Raw genomic sequence first — 20055 nt, 5'->3', positions numbered from 1 at the left:
GCCCATTGTTGGGGTCTTCCTTTTTTAGCAAAACTCTATAGACTTTCAACATTAGGATCTCATTTATGAGCCAGATGACCTATCGGGTGGAGCCCCAGGCTCTGGCTTTCTGGTCAATCTGAATGATTTGGAGGGGGCGCCTGGATGGCTCAGTTGGTTAAATATCTGACTCTTGGGTTTGGCTCAGGTCATGATCTCACAGCCCTGCGTCTGGCTCTGTGCTGACAGCATAGAGCCTGCTTGGGATTCCCTCTCTCTCTCCTCTTCCCCTATTCTCTCTCTCTCTCTCTCTCTCTCTTTCTCAACAAATAAACATTTTTAAAAATCTGGCTTTTGGTCAGATTTTGGTCAACTCTGGTTTATGAGAGAAAGGAGAGAGAGAGCAGAGAATATGGCTGAAATTTTGACTTTTATTCAAGCTTTATCAAGATTCATCCAAAGGATAAATTTGTCCCACAGCCTATGGAACCACCAAATAAGAGGGAAGTACATACACAATCTTCCAGACCTGCTATTCACAAATGAAAGCCTTCTGTTCGCGATGCTTGTGAAAATAACAATACAAACTTAGCCATATCCTAGTATTGATGACCACTCAGCAAATGGGAAAAGCGTTTTCTTTGCTCCTTATTCTTACTTGGATTCCGATTGTTCCAATTGGCGTATATGTAAGTTTCAAGTGGATGAGGGTGTTTTCCTCTCTGCTGTGACCCCTTACTTCATCTGCTTTTCCGCTTTCCCTCCTTCTGACTTTGCGAGAAAAAATATGAACAATGTTGATAAATTCTAAACCCCTCTGCGTCGCCGGGCTCCCTTTTTGTTTTCTCACTCGCTTTGCCCCCCATTGCATGGCAATCCCTAATCCTCTTCTTCCTGATATTAGTCATTTCCACCCCCCAGCCCCCAGGCTCACATTACCCAATCATCTGCCACAAATCTTGGAGCAATATTTGTTTTGAAATGAGGGAGACGAGATGGAAAAAAGTCAGAAGCCGTTGGCTTTCCTTTCGCTTCACAAAACATTAAGTATTACTGCTCAATGCCTCATCTGAATCTCAAAAATATTAATCACAAATAACGAATGACGTGCCCTACCTATCACAGGAAGACTAGCTCAAGAAACTTGCCAGCAGCCCACAAACGAGTCCACTTTCTTTGTATCTTGCCACGAGGCTCTCTACGTCAAGCTGAGAAGTTAGTATTGAGGACACAATTCTAGCCTGCACATTTCAGGTAAGTGTGAGGTTTGGTATTAGTTGCTGATTTCATGCATCTGTTGATACCTTTGCTGTCTTTGGAGATAAATAGCCAAAAAGTATTTCTTCTTGTTTCTTCATTATCCACTTTGCAGTGTAGGGTCCAGTGGCCCACATGCAGTGCTATTACATAAGCTGATATCTCTTTTGAGCCATAAGATTCCCAGGAAAATAGGACTTAAAGTTTTAAAAATGGAAGGCACACCGACTCAATCCACAGGGAATGTCCCCATCTGTACCAAATTGTAGTTCACCATGTCCGATGTAGTAGCCCCATTTCCCGTCTGAATCCCTGTCAAATGTATTCCCGTCTTTGAACATGGTCTCTGCCAGTCATTTATCCCTTCCGTTCATAAGCTTTAAAATCTTTAAACCCAAATGCAAGACTGAACTAGGATTTTCCCTGGCTGTTGGCATGGACCTTTGTTCTTGGTGGGGGCTTGTCATTAGCCATAGTCCTTCACAGATGATGGACTTGGCTTGCTTTGTTAGGTTAAGTTCCTTTGGCCATGAAGCCTCGATCTCCTCATGTGGAATAAATGGTTGATAAGAGCCCCCGTCTCATTATCGAATTGCAATAGTTAAGTGAGGAAATGAGCAGAAAGCCTATTACAAACATGTATTGGCATCCTCAGAAGAGCTCGGTAAATGTTAGAGAAAGCACCACCATCATCATTATCACCCCACATTTGAAACAATTCATGACCATTCGTGGACACTTAAAGGCTTTTACTACAGAAACATCATTACTGTTGACATACCATCGTCATAGACATGACCGCTTGCAGACTGCCTCCACTATATCTCTTCATTGTCAGCTACTTGTAATTTGCCTTGATTTAATTTAATAAATCTAGTTCAGTTAAGTAGAGGAAAACAGAAGAAACAGAGGGGAGGCAGGCACTTCAAGCTGTACATAATAAAGTGGGCAAACTGTAAATCTTAGTTAGCCCTAACCTTAGTTAGCTTTAGTAGCTCTAAAGCAGCAAACTGTAGCACAGAATGTAAAAGTCTAAATCGTAAAGAGAAATGAGAAAAACCTGACCCCCTCTGATTTGTATGTTAAAAAACTAACAGGAATAGGGATTAAAGGTCTAATGTGATCAGTGAAGATTTGCTTCATGTCAACTACAGTCTCAGTCTGTGTCTACATTTTTATCTCTGTATCTTATTTCTATTTCTTGTTAATTTTTAACGTGTATTTATTTTCGAGAGAGAGAGACAGAGACTGAGCGTGAGTGGGGGAGGGGCAGAGAGAGGGAGACACAGAATCCAAAGCAGGGTCCAGGCTCTGAGCTGGCAGCACAGAGCCTGATGTGGGGCTTGAGCCCAAGAACCATGAGATGATGACCTGAGCCAAAGTCGGATGCTTAACCAACTGAGCCACCCGGGTGCCCTGAGTATCCTATTTCTTTTTTTTTTAATTGTTTTTTCAACGTTTATTTATTTTTTTGGGGACAGAGAGAGACAGAGCATGAACGGGGAAGGGGCAGAGAGAGAGAGGGAGACACAGAATCGGAACCAGGCTCCAGGCTCCGAGCCATCAGCCCAGAGCCCGACGCGGGGCTCGAACTCACGGACCGCGAGATCGTGACCTGGCTGAAGTCGGACGCTTAACCGACTGCGCCACCCAGGCGGCCCCTGAGTATCCTATTTCTAAAAGAATGTGTTCCTTTCTCAGAGCATGGTTGTTTCTTAAGTCCCCTTGCTTTTTGGGGCGGAGGGTGGTGGTGAATGTACGTTTTAGTCCAAATCGCTATTGTGTTCGTACTCAATTGGAGAACAGAACTATTATTCTTGTTGCTCTAAATGGCAAGCAGTGGGGTGACCAGCATTCGCGTTTGCATGTCATGACCCAGTAACTTGAATAAAGATCATGAATATGTATTTCATGGCAGGGAGGTTCTTAAAGCTATAATTCTGTGTTTTCCACCAGGAATTCAAAAGTGTAATCAGAATAAATTCCACTCAGACGTTTACTCGGCTTAAGCTACTTGCAAAGAGCAAATAAGTGAGTGAGATAAATAGGGTGGAAACAATGTTCTCATGCCACAGGGACAAGTTCTGAGAGGGATGGGGCTTCCTTTCGCCCTGTGTGAAAAAACAATCCCTGGCTCTTGGTTCTGTTGTCCCCTTTCCACCCAGTGTTTAAAGCCGTTGCATTCACAGGATGGTCACATGACTCTGGCCCTTGGCGTCTTGAATTCTGTCCCTTCTGCGCTGCTGGGAACTGGCACATGATGGTACACAAACACAGCATGAGCTTTATTCGTGCCAAGAGGACAAGCCGTCCCTTCTCTAGGAAGGTTACATCCTGAGAGCTGGCCTTTGGTCAAAGATGGGCGCTCTTCACCAGACGGGAGCCCAACTCCTGAGGGGTGACCCAACATGCCATTCCAGACCCTTGACACTGGCCATAACAATCCATGCTTGTTTCACGAGAAACACAGCAACTCTGAGCTCCAAATAACCCCTGAACCCAAACGATCTGTCTGTGTGGGACCTTTTTGCCTGAACCCAGGGTCAAGGGCGGCCTCACGTTTTAATTGCTCTCCAGTGGTGATTGTTTCATTGGGGGAGATCGGGGAAACTTGTCACAAGCATTGATCCTAATTAAAATTTTGGACACTGAATATTTTTTTTAATTTTTTTTTTAATGTTTATTTTTGAGAGAGTCAGAGACAGAATGCGAGTGGGTTAGGGGCAGAGAGAGAGGGAGACACAGAATCCAAAGCAGGCTCCAGGCTCTGAGCCGTCAGCACAGAGCCCGACGCAGGGCTCGAACTCACGAGCTGTGAGATCGTGACCTGAGCCGAAGTCGGGCGCTCAACAGACTGAGCCAACCAGGCGCCCCTGGACACTTAATATTAATCAAATCTAAGAGTAGAGAGATGGTTCAAAGAGTGAGGACCTCCTCCACCCCAATTCCAGCAATGAAAGCGTTACAAAGCCTGACTTTTCATTAAAGGTTAAAAAAAAAAAAACTAGCTTATCCATTGCTGAGCAGAAATAAAAATTCTTGCTGAGGGGCACCTGGGTGGTTCAGTCGGTTAAGCGTCCAACTTTAGCTCGGGTCATGATCTCTCAGTTGATGAGTTCAAGCCCCGTGTTGGGCTCTGTGCTGACAGCTCAGAGCCTGGAGCCTGCTTCCGATTCTGTCTCTCTCTCTCTCTCAAAAATAAATAAACATTAAAAAAAATATGTTTAATTCTTGATGATACTCATTTTAGTCTCTGAATCTCCTTTGTGAAAAGGGTGGGATTTTTAGCATTTTTCTGGGTCTGGTATGTCTTATATATATATTTTTTAATGTTTATTTACTTTTGAGAGAGAGGGAGACAGAGAGTGAGTGGAGGAGGGCCAGAGAGAGAAGGCGATGCAGAATCCGAAGCAGGCTCCGGGCTCTGAGCCGTCAGCCCAGAGCCCGACACTGGGCTCGAACACACAGACCGCGAGATCGTTACCTGAGCCGAAGTTGGACGCTTCACCGACTGAGCCATCGAGGCGCCCCTGGTATGTCTCATATTTTGAGAAGCCGATGGCATACGGGACAAAAAAAAGAGAAAGAGGGAGAGAGAACACTCCCTGGAAAAAAACCCTGCTGTCTTCCCTGAAATTGGGCCATGAACTGACACTGTCATTGTGTCACCCATCTTCAGTCCCAGGACTCAATGTGGCAAGGTCCCTGCAAGCCAAATGCCATTAACCAAATGCTATCACCACCCAAATCTCCATCTGCCTAAAAGGATGTCTCCATCCTGGAAAATGGTCCCCTTCACTGGAACATAATCTGAAGCCTCATGGGTCTATAGAGAAGCTCTCCATAGAAAAGCCAGCATGATAATTTAAGAGTCCCTTGGGGTTTGTTAGAATGAGGTTCTGGCCCCGAACAGTTGGCATCCAAATCACAGTTCCGGTTACACATACTCATAACCGGAATCGAGTAGCCAGTCTCCTGATCTGGAAATTGCATAATTGCAGAGATTTCACTAGGTCTTATCCCCACACAGAAGTTCAAGAGTACATTCTAGGATATTCCCGTGCAAAAGAATGAACCTGGGCCCCTTCTTCACCCCATGTACAAAAATGAACCCAAAATGGATCAAAAACCAAAGACAAGACCTAAAGCTATAAAATGAGGTGCCTTTGCTATATATCTTAGCAACTTTGGATCAGCCAATGATTTCTTAGATACTATGCAAAAAAGTGTGAGGAAAAACTAATGATTTGGACTTCAAAATGTAAAACTTCTGCGTGTCAAGACACTATCAAGAAAGTAGAAAGAGGGACGCCTGGGTGGCTCAGTCAGTTAAGTGTCCGACTTCAGCTCAGGTCATAATCTCACAGTTCATGGGTTCGAGCCTGACATCAGGTTCTGTGCTGACGGCTCAGAGCCTGGACCCTGCTTCGGATTCTGTGTCTCCCTCTCTCTCTCTGCTCCTCTCCCACTCATGCTCTGTCTCTCTCTCTCTCAAAAATAAATCAACATTAGAAAAATTATATTAAAATAAAGTAAAAAGATAACTCACAGAAAGGGAGAAAATTCTTGCAAATCAAACATGACAAAAGTCTAGTATCCAAAGTATATATTTAAAAAATCTTGCAACCCAACATAAAAAGATAAAATGCCCAAGTTTAAAATAAGGCAAAGATTTGAAGAGACATTTCTCTGAACAAGATCTACGAATAGCCAATAGACACGTAAAAAGATGCTCAACGTTATTAGGCATTAGTGACGTGCAAGTCAAAACCAGAATGAGATAGCACCTTACACCCAGTAGGATGTCTACAGCTAAAAAGGCAAATAAACAAACAAACAGAAGGTAACAGGTGCTGGTGACAAGGTGGAGATATCCGAAGCCTCATACATTCCCGTTCGACATGCAAGAGTTCTTGGCACTGTAAAAAACAGTTTGGCATATCCCCAAAATGTCAAACATAGAGTTACCACGTGACCTAGCAAATCTCCCTCAAATGGAACATTAAGTACAAGGTTATACCGACGCCTGTATGGCTGCTGGCTGAGGAGTAGGAAGAGCCAGTTTCTGCCAGTGTGTGCTCAAAAAGAAAACCTTTCTTATCAGCTGATGGGTAAAATTGGGCTCTGATCCTGGAGGAGTTAGGGAGTGAGTCTGTGACCCTGGGTCTATGGTGCAATAGACAGGGAAAAGGACCTGGGAAGTAGAGATCCCCCCAAAGTAGACTGAGTCTCAAAATCATGGTACTGGAGTAGTCTGTAAGACAGGAAAAAGGACTAGCAGCCCCTGCTGGGAGAATCCCTTAAGGGAGAAGCAGGGTAGGATCGTGGAGTTCCCCATAGCAAAGATGATGCAGATTGCAATGGTAAGTCCTTTTTTCCTTTGGCATGACTCTGGGCCAGATATTTTAGTTAAAACATCATGAGTGTTGGATAGAGTGAGATCTCCAGGGTTTGGGGCTTGGGTGGTTATGGCACCTAGCGCCATACCCTCTCCAAGAGGACCAAAGCCCAATGTCTGGAATGGAAGGAACACTTCTCTCCGCATAGCTGGCTTTTCCTTGACTGTGTTGGCCACAGCATAATGGATAGAGCCCTCATGGCTCGAAGACAACTCTACGGGATGTGCTTGGAGTATCTGAGACACCGAAAGACTTTGGAGTCTGGTCAGGTTCTTACACCGACCTTTATGAATTATTGCAAGAGAATTCTGAGGCCTCACCTCAGATACTTGCACCTCAAACTCAAATTACAAGAAGGAAAGACTTTTTTCCACTCTTTCGTATTTGCTGAGGGTTGTGCAAAGAGCGTTTGTCTACAAATGAAGCAGATTGTCTAGAAGGCAGAGACCACTAGAGGAAGATCTGTCCGTTATTCCACACATGCATTTCCCAAGATGATAAATGGGGTGGTCTGTGACCAAAGGATTCTAAAGTCAAGATTGGACAAGATTGGGTTAAACAAAGTTATGTTGGTTTCTCTCTGTACGTCATAAATCTCCCAGAAGGGCTCGTCATGGACAAGTCTTTTGTGAGGCATCTAATTAGAGAAAGTTCCATGGAACACATTGGTAGGAAACCTTACAAAGTAAAAAGGAATTTCACTGACTTTAAAAGACTTCTAGCGGAAAAGAAAAATACACTATTATCCCTGGTATCAATTTCTCTTAAGGTCCTTACTTTGTAGAGTCCTTCCAGCCTAAAATGGGCAAGCTACTCTAGGGACTTGATAACCTTCAATCAAGATAAAATTTTCCCTGGTGTAAATAAATCCCTTTAAGGCATGCTTTATTGTTCTTATTCCATCAGTAGAAATGAATTAAAACACATCAGCACCTTCCTATATTGGAAACAGCCCCTAGAGCCCATTCTGCCCATACGATTTTTCCAGCAAATAAGTAAAAAACAAACGCATGGAATTTATGTGTCTAACTAATGCAGTAGAAACCCAGCTCAGGGGCGCCTGGGTGGCGCAGTCGGTTAAGCGTCCGACTTCAGCCAGGTCGCGATCTCGCGGTCCGTGAGTTCGAGCCCCGCGTCAGGCTCTGGGCTGATGGCTCGGAGCCTGGAGCCTGTTTCCGATTCTGTGTCTCCCTCTCTCTCTGCCCCTCCCCCGTTCATGCTCTGTCTCTCTCTGTCCCAAAAATAAATAAACGTTGGGAAAAAAAAAAATTAGAAACCCAGCTCAGTCACTGCACAGTAACAGTAAGAGGTGTAGACTGTACGCATGTAAGTGATGTAAGTCAATGGAACAATGGAAGGACCACCAGGATTAAACGAGGAAAATAGTGCAACTCGACTAGATGAAAGGAATTTGCTGAGCTTATAAATAGTACTTTGGTTTTTTGTCTTTTCTCTTTACATATAATTTATTGTCAAATTGGCCAACATGCAGTGTCTACAGTGTGCTCTTGGTTTTTGGGGTAGATTCCCGTGGTTCATCACTTACCTACAACACCCAGTGCCCATCCCAGCAAGCGCCCTCCTCAAAGCCCATCACCCCTTTTCCCCTCTCCCTCACCCCCCATCAGCCCTCAGTTCTCTGTGTTTAAGAGTCCCTTATGGTTTGCCTCCGTCCCTCTCTGTTCATCACTATTTCTTTTTTTGCCCCTTCCCCTCCCCCCACGGTCTTCTGTTAAGTTGCTCAAGATCCACAGATGAGTGAGAACATGGGATATCTGTCCTTCTCTGACTGACTTTATAAATAGTACTTTGAACTAAAATACACTGTCTGAGCACCTAGTAGGGTCTTAAAAAAGAAAGAATGAATGAACAGCTGAATAGAGTAAGGAAAAAAATACCCTGGGAGTTTTGTATTCCCTGCAAAGCAATCACATGACTTTTTCAAAAAGCGTATGCAATGGAGTCAGACACAAAGCGTATGCAGTGGGCGTGGCATTGTTTTTAGCAGACTACTTTTATATGTATTCTCTCATTGGTTTTGCACAACAACCCCGTGAAGGAGGAAGAGAGGGTTTAATTACTCCCGTGTGGCAGATGCATTATTTTGCCAGTTAAACAGCTGGGTGGTGCCAGGAACGGAGCAAGGCTCTAAGGGTGGAACAGAATGGCCCCGGCCTCTGCCCTCACAGAAGACAGACTAACGGGGAAGGCAGATATCCCATGAATGAACAATGGAGAGTCTCAGAAGGTTGCAGCGGATCCGAAGAGACCTACAAATAAGGAAACAGAATCCAGAGGGGATTAAATGGTTTACACAGGGTCAAATGGTAGCGGGTTTGGCTTTAGACATATCATCAGAGCCCATGTCCTCCCACTCTGGACAGAACACGGTGCGGACCAAGGAAATCAATCACACCCACTGTGTCCTAGCCCGGTCACGCCATTTTAGGCATTTTTAAAAAAAGAAACATTGACAAAGGAGGAGCTTACCGAGAAAACCAGCAGGGTAATAAGAGGGTACAAGTTATCTCTTTTAAGGAAAAGTTAGAAAACTGGGTCTGTTTCGCTTAAAAAAAAAAAAAAAACTGTTAAGAACGAGTACTAGGATAGGCTCATAACACGCAAACATTTGCAGGGTTATCATGTGGACGAAGGGGCAGACGTGAGATTGAGGACATGAAGATCAGTCCAAGTGCCCTGTAAGGCAGATGTGCCCATCAGGGTTCAAATAAAAATGCTTAGGTGGCAGGGTGAGACGACAGGATCCCTAAGGGGCCACCCACATGCACTTTGGGAGCATGAGAACGTTGTAGTTCAGTGTATGAACTGGGGGTTCATCAGACGGTTCAAAGCAAGCTCCCTGCCGTGACCGCCATCACTTACTAGCTGTGTTCCCTTGGACAAGTTACCTAATCTTCCTGATCTCAGTTTCCTTACCTGTGAACAGGAAATAATGGAACGTGTCTCAGGTGTCGGTTGTAGCATTTAGTAAGGTAAGGCATATAAGCCTATTTCTTTCAGTGCCTGGCCATGGGTAAATACCAATTAAATAAGTGACTATCCATTTAATGAATGGATTGTGAGTGAATAAAGTACTCAAGAAAGAGCATTAGGAGTGTTAGCTGGCCGTAGTCCAACTAAAACAACCTGGCCTGCGGGTCTGATGATGAACTGACAGATGTGTGACTCTGTCCCCAGTGAGCTTTGCAAATAGACAGCATTTCTACTATCTACTTGCGACATCAATTCCTGTGCTGGATAAAACTTGGACCAAATGTTCTCAAAACTCCTCCCCAGTTCTTAAATACCATGAGAGTAAGAACCATCAAGTGGTCTCATTGTACAAGTCAGGAAGTTTCCATTCCTCTGGGGCAGCAGGAAAGGTCATGGAACTGGAATCGTGAAGCAGTTTCTTTCTAGAAAAGGAATGAAAAGTCCTTCCCCCACTCCCTACACCAGTCTGTTATTTACGACAACATAAGAGCATTTTGGTTTTTTTGTACCTTTCTCTAAAAGAACTTGGGAAACTGTCTCTTCAATTCCCAGAATGTTCATACGAGATTTCTTTTTGCCTGTTCCCCCGGGCCCCCCCCCCCCTGGGGACTCCCAAAGAAATACACCCAGAGACAGCAAGAATCTTCACTGTATGAATTATGGTCTTTTACGATATTTGGTTTTTTTCCAGCTCTGCTTTGCATCTTTGACCTCCCTGTGAAAAACAGAAACTCCTTGTTTCTAGTGAGATGTGGAGATAGGTTTCCAGATGGTGCCATCTCCTGGTCAAATATAGAAACCAACATTGCCCATTCCTTCCCGCTGTTCACACAGCACGAAGCCTACTCCATGAGGGAAGTCAGACAGGAAATGCTTATCTCCCTAGAATTTAATTCTGGCCTCTTGGGTGATGACAGCTTGAACTGCATTCCAATTAAGCCATGGGACAGTTTCAAAAGTTCAGTGCTTATTTATTTGGAAGTACATGTTCCTACTGAAAAATAATTACCCATTAAATTCAGAGGTAGGTTCAACCTCTGGAAAGGGAAATTGAATGGGGACTCTTCTAAAATGCTCTTGGTTGCCAACGTCATCAGATGTATAAGCCATTTGTTTTTGGCTTATACGCTCAAAACCACTGTTGTGTCCCTGAGAAGGAGAGATCCAGGGATCCGGGATCCAGAATCTGAAATTCCCCATCTATTTACAGGCATACCTTGTTTTATTACACTTCAGTTTATTGCACTTTGGCAGACAGGGCATTTTTTACAAATTGCAAGTTTGTGGCAACCTTACATTGTCTACGTTTATTGGTGACATTTCTCCAATAGCGTCTGCTCACTTCATGTCTCTGTGTCATATTTTGGTAATTCTCGCAACATCTCAAATTTTTCATCATTATAATATTTGTTATGGTGGTCTGTAATCAGTGATTACAGCTGACTGAAAGCTCAGATAGTTAGCCTTTTTTGGCAATAAAGTATTTTTTTATGAAAACATGCGCATTGGGGGGCACCTAGGTGCCTCAGTTGGGTATGTCCGACTCTTGATTTCGGCTCAGGTCATGATCTCACGGTTTGTGGGATCGAGCCCCACATTGGGCTCTGTGCTGACAGTGTGGAGCCTGCTTGGGATTCTCTCTCTCCCTCTCTCTGCCCCTCCCCTGGTTGCATGCATGCTCTCTCTCTCTCAAAATAAATAAACTATAAATAAATAAATAAATAAATAAATAAATAAATAAATAACAAGTGCATTTTTTTTTTTAAGACATAATGCTATTTACACTTAATAGGCTACAGTATAGTGTAAACATAACTTTCATGCACTGGGGAACAAAAATACTCATTTGACTCACTTTATTGCGATTTCTATTATGACTGAAGGTTGACCCAAGACACATGCAGAAGAGCCATTCTAGAGAAAATCCGTCATTTACCACCACAACCTTTGGGTCCAAACCCCTATGTAAAACCCTTCGTACATAAGAACCACCAGGACTCCATCTGTGCCTCTGCCCTGAGCCCAAAAGTCAGAAGATCGAATGACCTCTTTGGACTCACATCTTAATTCAAGCCAATGTGCATGGAGAGAAGGCAAGGAAAAATGAACCCGGGTGAAAGAGTCCCCAAAATAACAAAGTTTCTTCCTGAAGTTGAAAAAATCTAGATTAAATCATCTGTTCCGGACTTCCCAGGGTGGAACAGAGGCGAGAGAAGGCAGGTTTAGCCAGGAGGGAGACATCTCTGTGTCCAGAAGTTTTCTCGAGCTTCCTGGAAGACCAAATCCTTGAGGAGTCAAGCCCAGGACTTTGCATCCTGAGACGCTATATGAGGGGCTCCCGGATTGGAGCCCCTCCTCCAAACCAGCCCCGGGATGCCCCCAGAACTCCCCGTGCGGTGCGCATCTTGATGGAGCGAAGGAAAGAAGGATGTTTGAACATGCTTCATTCTTTCCTGGGACCAGCAGCTTTCACCAGAACAAAAGTCACAGCACGTTTTGAATCTGAAATAGGTTGGACTTGGAAGGCACACTTACAGCTGACGCTGGAAAGTGGTGTCTTTCGAACGGCTGGAACCTCACGATCCGTCAGGCTGCTCTGGGACCCAGAGCTGATATGAAGCACACGCTTCCAAACATGGCTGAGATCTGGGGGTGGGGGGGACAAATATTTCAGCAAATAGCAGCATGAATGAGTTATTCTCCATGAAACATATCACTATGGGTGCTTTCAAAAGGAGCATACTTAAGGGGAGCCTGGTGGCTCAGTCGGTTGAGCGTCCGACTTCGGCTCAGGTCATGACCTCGCGGTTCGTGAGTTCAAGCTCCGCGTCGGGCTCTGTGCTGACAGCTCAGGGCCTGGAGCCTGCTTGGGATTCTGTGTCTCCCTCTGTCTCTGCCCCTGCCCTGCTCACGCTCTGTCTGTCTCTGTCTCTGTCTCAAAAATAAATTAACATTTTTTTAAAGAGGAGCATAATATGCAAACATGTTTATACACATCAAAATTATACCGATCAAAATTCGTTTAACATCGAAATTTTCAGACCTCATGGGCCAAGAGATATTTATGTTAAGGAACATCTAACAAGATGTCAAGGAACCAGGGCCCTAAAGAACACACCATAAGAAATTTGGCTCATAAAACAAAGCAGGTATGTCAGAGTTTGGTTGTGGATGATGATGATTTCCCAGAACCAGGAGGGACGGGGCTCAATAAAGGGACCACCACGCAGTTGCCATGGGACAATGAAAACAACTCTATGATCGGAGAGCAGAAAGGAGAGACTCAACCAATGGGTCGGTGAGTTGCTGAAGACACATCTCTATTATTCCACTAAGCTCTGCCCGTAAAACTCCCCGGGTTCCAGGAAGTGACAGCACAGCTTGTAGCTATGACAACAACAATAACACAATCCGCGTCCCTGTCAACAATTTAGGATGTGATTCCACCAAGTGGTTTGTGCTAGGGCTGCTTCTAACGTGAGTGTTGGAACATTCTGGCTCCACTAAAGCCCCTATGATTCTTGCACTAGAGATTGCTCTTCCAAAAAGGATTAGATCTCGACTTCTGAGTAAAATGACACGGGTTGGGGTGGCTCACAAAGTCCCCTCCAGCCTTAAGAGTTCTTAACGCAAGGGAACAGTGAAAAAGAGATCTGTCATGGTGTCCTCTTTGCTGCCTTTCTGAGAAATTTAAATTTGTACGGAAACCTTTGTATGTTTTCCGTACTAGACATAAGTACTTTTTATTTCTGAGTTCCCAGCATAGGGTATTGGATTTCCTGGTTGGGTGGGGGAGGGAGGAGGACATTCCACCATCATTGTCTGGGGATTTGCAAATGGGTTTCCCTGTCTGAACGTGCTGAGGGTTAAGCAAATCTCCCTGGAGAAATGCAATTTGCTTTGCCTCTCGAGCACTACATCATAAAGTGGCCACTTTCCCCTTTCCACTTGACCTTCGTCTCCCACAGAGACTTCCTGTGGATTTGGTTCCCTGGATTTTGCTCCTTTAAACAAAAAGAAAAACGAAAAACAAACAACAAAAGGGATTAAACCCCATGCCCTGAATACCTACTCTGGGTTTCTTAAACGTTCGCAGTTGCACTAGACGCCAATGACGGCCATCATTTAGTTCTTTCCCACTCTACTCTGGGAAGATCTGCACGGTTGCAGTCAAATGGGTATCCATGGTCACTTCTGCCCACACTGACCCAAAGATTGGGTGATTTCTGATCACAAACTGCTACTACCATGCAGCAAGACAAAATAAGAAATTTAAGTGGGCAGGGAGGAGGGGGTGAGTCCCGTTCCCACCCACCCCCACCCCCATCTCCAGGTACCTGTGTAATTATAAATATTCTAGAGGGTCAATGCGTTCATCTCACGGATGATGCCTTTGCTCGTGTTTTTCTTCGTGTAGCTGTGATTAAGGTGAAGAACAAAGCCTCAGAGGAGTTAAACATCTGTCATTTGCAGGGCGTGGAGGCTCTGTTTGCTTTTCTCTTTAGGATCCTGAAATCAAACAAACAAATAAAACAAGTCCAGGATCCAGAAGCTGAGGGGATGCCCTGGGACAAGATTGTCCCAAGTAAACTTGTCACATCATCCCCCTAGGATGTGGACTCTCCAGGGGTTCCAGAGGTGCTCTGTCTCACCTAACTTGGCACAAAGTATGGGGATCCGAAGTATGGGGATCGCCAGTGTTCCTTTTCAACAAGGTATTCATTCTCCCCAAGATTTAAAATCTAACCTTCTGTTGGCATATGGAGTATGGGGCGGGCCCCCTGCGGAACGGAAGAGAACTCTGGCCCGGGGAACTTGGTCGTCGTTGCTTGGCCTTATGAGAATTTGAGTTCCCAGCTCTCTCTCTCTCATCTTCTTCCTACGGCGTGTCTATCATTTCTCATCCTCCCCGTGTTCATTCTGTCCCATTCTTCTTTAAGAAGAAGCCTCAACGCCAGGCGAGGAACATAAAGGAACCAATTCTGACAATAATCAAGTGTATCATCGACGATTTCTCCCTTCCAGGGGGCATTTGCGGTCACGCCTGGACCCAGAAGTTTTTCTCAATCTCCTTGGCTGTTAACTACTTTGCCTTTTTGATGCGTTTGAAAGAGTATAGACATCGTAGGCAAGGAGAAATGTTGCCCTCTCCAGGGCATGTGAATCTCAGGGTCTTCTAGGCTATCCTTCATAAGCATATTCCTTTCTTATGGATTGTTCATTCTTGTCTTTGACTTTGAAGCTAATGCAGCCGGTACAGTCTTGTTGACTAGAACGACTTCTGCACACATTTATTGCTCAAGTGGAAAAGGAGAGACTTTTTCAGTTTATTTACTTACTTTTGAGAGACAGAGAGAGCAAGCGAGCATGAGAGGAGCAGAGAGAGAGAGAGAGAGAGAGAGAGAGGCAGAGAGAGAATCCCAAGCTGGCTCCTTGCTGTCAGTACAGAGCCCGATACAGGGCTCAAACTCGCGAACTGTGAGACGACGACCCCAGTCGAAACCAAGTGTCGGGACGTTTAACTGACTGAACTACCCAGGTGCCCCAAGGAGAGACAGTCTTAAACTCCCTTTCTCTCTGCAAAATAAAATGCTGATCGACACAGTTTCCCAAATCAGGTGGGCCTGAGAATGTTTGGGGCCCCTTGGTATTATGGGGGAGGCAAGGGAATCTCAATCTCCATTATTAAGCTTGCTCTCTTAACCCTTTTGCCTTTTTTTTTTTTTTTTTTTTTAAGCAGGGAGTTTTTAGTTCTGTTAACAGAAACAGAAGGACATCTGGTCACATATCAATCTCAAGACTCCTCTGTCGATTGGTAATTAATGGGCTTTTCCAAACAGAAGGTTTTCCTTCCCCTGCCTGGTTTCTTCTTCAGCTGTCGACCTTTTCAAGCTGGGGCTCTGTCACTCGCTACCTGTCTTCCGCTACACATATGACAGATAGCCCCTCTCTTCGGGTTCTGACCTCAGCTCCTGGAGGCCGGGGTACTTTTCATTCTGTCTTCCCAGCAGATGGGAGCCTCTTCATCATGTCCGGTTCTTCCTTACTCCTTCCTTACCTGCAGCAAATACCTGCAAAGCCTGCAGGAAGAAAATCAATGAGCTGATGAATGGGGATGCTTAGGAAGGCGTTTCGGAAATCACATCCTGGTTCACGGGCTCCCCGGGCAGGGCTCGGTGGGCTGGGCAATGTCAGCGGGAAGAGGAAAGGCACACAAGGCAGGCATTTTCCACACACAGCCCACAAACACCCAGGGACAGGGGCAGCTTCGAGCTTCCAAAGACAGGGAAGGTCGGGAGACCCACGGGAGACCCCGTGGATGTTCCTGAAGGCAGTTGTGCATGGCAATGCCACACGGTCATTTCCTTTCTGACTCAGGTAGTGTTTTCAAGGCGGAAACGGCCAGGGAGAAGCCAGAGAATTGGAAAAGGGAGGATGGTTATCTCTCTGAAAGACAACGGTGCTAACGTAAGTTTCGAACAGAGAGCCAAATGGCAAAGTCTGACAAATACAGAAGAGCCAAGAAGAGCCCTAAGAAAAGGATTTGAGCGCAAGGCTGTGTGCAATCCCCAGTCTGGAAACAGGGGAAGAGAGAGACGTATGTGTTCATCCCTGAGTCTCTGATGGTCAGTCTGGGTCCTCTGCCCAGGCAGGACCGGGGTTGTGCTAATGATTGTAACCAAAAATACACTATTGTTTTTGCAAGTTTCATTCTTTCTTTAAAACACAGAAAGTAGGGGCGTCTGGGTGACTTAGTCTGTTGAACATCCGACTTCATCTCAGGTCATGATTCTCACAGTCTGGGGGTTCAAGCCCCGTGTCAATCTGCCTGCTGTCAGCATGGAGCCCACTTCAGATCTGCCCCTCCCCACTCCCCCCCTCTCAAAAATAAGTAAACATAAAAAACCTGCACCAAGCAAGTGTTAACAACTACATTTGTTATATTTATCCTTTGTATTTTAATAAACTCAATGGCTTATTCTTTAGTTGCCATATAGACTGAATGTTTGTGTCCTCCTGAAAATCATGTGTGACATCCCATTGCCTGATATGATGGGAGTAGGGGGTGGGCTCTTGGGAGGTATTTAGATCATGAGGGCGCAGCCCTTGCATGGGGCGCCTGGGTGACTCAGTCAGTTGCGTGTCCGACTTCGGCTCGGGTCATGATCTCACGGTTTGTGGGTTCGAGCCCCACGCGGGGCTCTGTGCTGACAGCTCAGAGCCTGGAGCCTGCTTCGGATTCCGTGTCTCCCTCTCTCTCTAAAATAAATAAACATAAAAAAGAAAAAGAGAAAAGAACCCCAGAGAGCTCCCTCACCCCTTCTGCCATGTGAGGTCACACAGCAAGAAGACAGCCATCTGTGAACACAGAAGAGGACCCTGGCCGGGCACCGAGTCTGCTGGTGCCTTGATCTTTGAGTTCCCGGCCTCCAGAACCCTGAGAAATCAATCTCTGTGGTGTATAACCCTCCCAGTCTGTGGTAGTCTGTTGTAGGAATCTGAGCAGACTAAGAGCATCGTATCTTAGTGGCAGTCACCCAAGGGAAGCTCTAGAAGCCCTACAGACCTACCCCAAGCCCTGAGTAGCTGGTAGCACCGACCCACATTACTAGTGGTAACCATGAGCATGCTCGTTCTAAACTGGCATCCCGGTCGGTCTTTAATATAGGAAAGCATTGCTTCCTGGAATGGAAATTCTCAGCACCTCTGCGGGAACGCGTGTGTCTTAGTAACGACGTAAATACAGGTGTCACTACGGGCAGTACGGAAAGGCTTCCTGCAACTTCATGGGCTAGTCATGCACCCTCAACCCTATCACGCGACCGTTAGACCCCACAGTCACAGAAACCTAAGAGAATTTTTAAATGCCAGGCCACCAAAATCCTCATCAATGCTACCAGCCTACACAAGTGGAAGCAGATAACGGTTCAGGACACGCTGCGCTACCTCGCTTATTAATTCTCCAGGGCTGCCGTGGTGAAGGATCACCCACCGGGTGGCTCAACCGACCAAAATGTAACTCGCTCACGATTCTGACGGCCGGAAGTCTGAGATCAAGGTGTAGGCAGAGGCGGTTAATTCCAAAGCCTCTCTCCTTGGCTTCCTTGACGTCTTCTTCTTCCCTGTCCTCACACAGCCTTCCCCCTGCGTCCGTCTGTGTCCTCACCCCCTCTTCTTACAAGGACACCAGTCATTGACTTAGGACCCACCGTAATGACCTCGTTGCAAGCTAACCACCTCTTTAAAGGCCTCGTCAGCCTGCAGTCACACCCTGCTGTATCCAGAGGGGGGGTGGGTCAGGATTTCAAAAAAAGAATTTGGGGGGACACGATTCGGGGAGGAGTTTAGAAACTAGCAGGTGACTCTGCTAATTATTTCTACTTCTGTTTCTAATTAGATCTAATGGTGATCCGTAGAAAGGTTGTAACTTCCGCCTTCTCTCTTAGCTGATCCTGTGGGACTTTCCGGCCTGGCCAGAGAGCCCCAACTAGGATCCAATGTCTTCTTTTTCTCTCTCCAGTAAGAACCAACCGTGGGACTCCTGTTCGTCTCCTGTCCCTTTCCTCTGCGCTGCCTGAGGGTCTCCACAGGAGGGATTCTCAGTGTTCAGGCCTGCAAATGCCTCATTTAAAGCATCATAGGAGGTAATAACCCATCAAAACTGTAGACTCCTTTTCTCTTTCTTTCTTTCTTTTTTTTTTTTTTTTTTAACAATTGATGAGGTTTGGAGTGATGGGGGTTCTGGAGCCAAGGCCGAGAAAGAATTCTTGAGACGTCTTGGGCGCAAAAAAAAAAAAAAAGGTGATTTTCTTAAAGCACAGGGACGGGACCCGGGCCAAGAAGAGCTTCCCCAGGACCCGGAGGAGAGACCGGTTATACACTTGGCACTTGGGGGCTGGGGGAGATAAAGCCCTGAGGAAGTTTCTTAAAGAGATTTCCATGTGTGAAGAGCTAACAGATTCCTGGAGGCTTAGCTATTGTCAAGCTAAGGTTGTTTTTCCCTCTAGGGAAGCATTAGCATTAAGACCGCAGGGAGCGCCTAGAGAAACGTTAGTTACACTCCGTATTTGCCAATGGGCTGCAGGTTGTAAGGAAATGTTACCTGCCATTTTCTTCTGGCCTTGGTTCCCCACATCACCGAGGAGGAGAGGGTGATATCAGGGGCTCCAGGGAACTGAGTCTACAGGCTTCCGGAAATTAGGCTGTTGAGAAGATGGCCCTTTTCTTGTAATTTACTAAGGTATTCGTAAACTGATGGCGCCTAGCAAGACTGAATCTCTATCAGTTAACTATCTGTGTTTCCCCCTTCTCTTTGTTCTGGGGCAGCTAGGAGTGCCTGGGGAATATCACACTTAACCCACTGTCGTGGGGGGCGGGGGGGGGGGGGGGGGGGGGGGGGATGTTGCTAGCTTGGGCTTTGCCCTCTGCTTGTCTCACGCTCCCTCATCAGAGTCAAATGGGAGAGTTCCCCGGGGTAACCAGTTCACTCCGTGGGATGGATGAGGGAGCATGCGACAGGCTGATGTGCATGTCCCCAGGTGGGATATGTGTGATACTCCTTGGACACTCCCCGCTACCCCAAAAAGCAAGAAAGGACAACAAAACCACTGGTTAAACAGAGAAGACTGCCCACCGGTTTACCAGATAAAGGCAATCCCATCAATGGCCTGAAGTCCAGGAACTCCCTAGGGTCTTAACGCTAATGCTTTGCCAGAGGGAAAAACAACCTCAGCGGGACAACAGCTGGGGCTCCAGTAGCCTGTGAGTCCTCTTTAGGAGATGAAAATCCCACTGGAAACTCCCCCTGGGCTTTACCTCCCCCGAGTCCCAAATATATAACCTGTCTCTCCACAGGGTCCAGGCAGCTCTTCCTGCCCATGAGTCCTGTCCCCGTGGTCCACTAAAATCACCTTTTTGCACCAAAGACATCTTCAAGAATTCTCTCCTGGCCGCCAGCTCTGAGCCCCATGAACCCCGCCATCACCGCATAACTTCATCAATGATCTCACAGTTCGTGGGTTCGAGCCCCACGTCGGGTTCTGCACTGACAGCGTGGAGCCTGCTTGGGATTCTTTTTCTCTCCCTCTCTCTCTCTCTGCCCCTCCTCTGCTCACATGCTCTGTCTCTCTCTTTCTCAAAATAAATGAACGTAAAAAAAAAAAAAAAAAAAAAGAATCTAATGCAATGTTACAAGGAATAACTAGAAATGGCAATGTACCTAAAGGGACCCGAGTGTTGCTGACTTCGTATGACAATGAAACAAGTGAAGAGTAATTCATACTGTTAATGTTAAAAAATACATTTTCCCGTCTTGCTAATGTTGCCATAGGGGTCAAGGGCAGGCTGCTCCAAGATGGGCCCCTTTGGCATAAAGATTATTTCAAGTTAAAAGTAAACAAAACCCATTGTGACACTATATGCTAAC

General features: G+C 45.8%; 1 long non-coding RNA gene across 1 annotated transcript; it reads left to right on the top strand.

The window, feature by feature from the left end:
* Nucleotides 1-1000: 1000 nt before the first annotated feature.
* Nucleotides 1001-19704, top strand: LOC121015339 (uncharacterized). The gene is made up of 3 exons (XR_005783770.1): nt 1001-1233; nt 18151-18274; nt 19485-19704. It is a non-coding gene; the product is annotated as an uncharacterized LOC121015339 (long non-coding RNA).
* Nucleotides 19705-20055: the final 351 nt, after the last annotated feature.

Source organism: Herpailurus yagouaroundi, unplaced genomic scaffold (genome assembly GCF_014898765.1).
Source record: "Herpailurus yagouaroundi ecotype Mexico unplaced genomic scaffold, PumYag 206, whole genome shotgun sequence".
Classification (NCBI taxonomy): Eukaryota; Metazoa; Chordata; class Mammalia; order Carnivora; family Felidae; genus Herpailurus; species Herpailurus yagouaroundi.
Note: the sequence above shows the minus strand (reverse complement) of the source record. Positions and strands in the feature narration are given on the sequence as shown.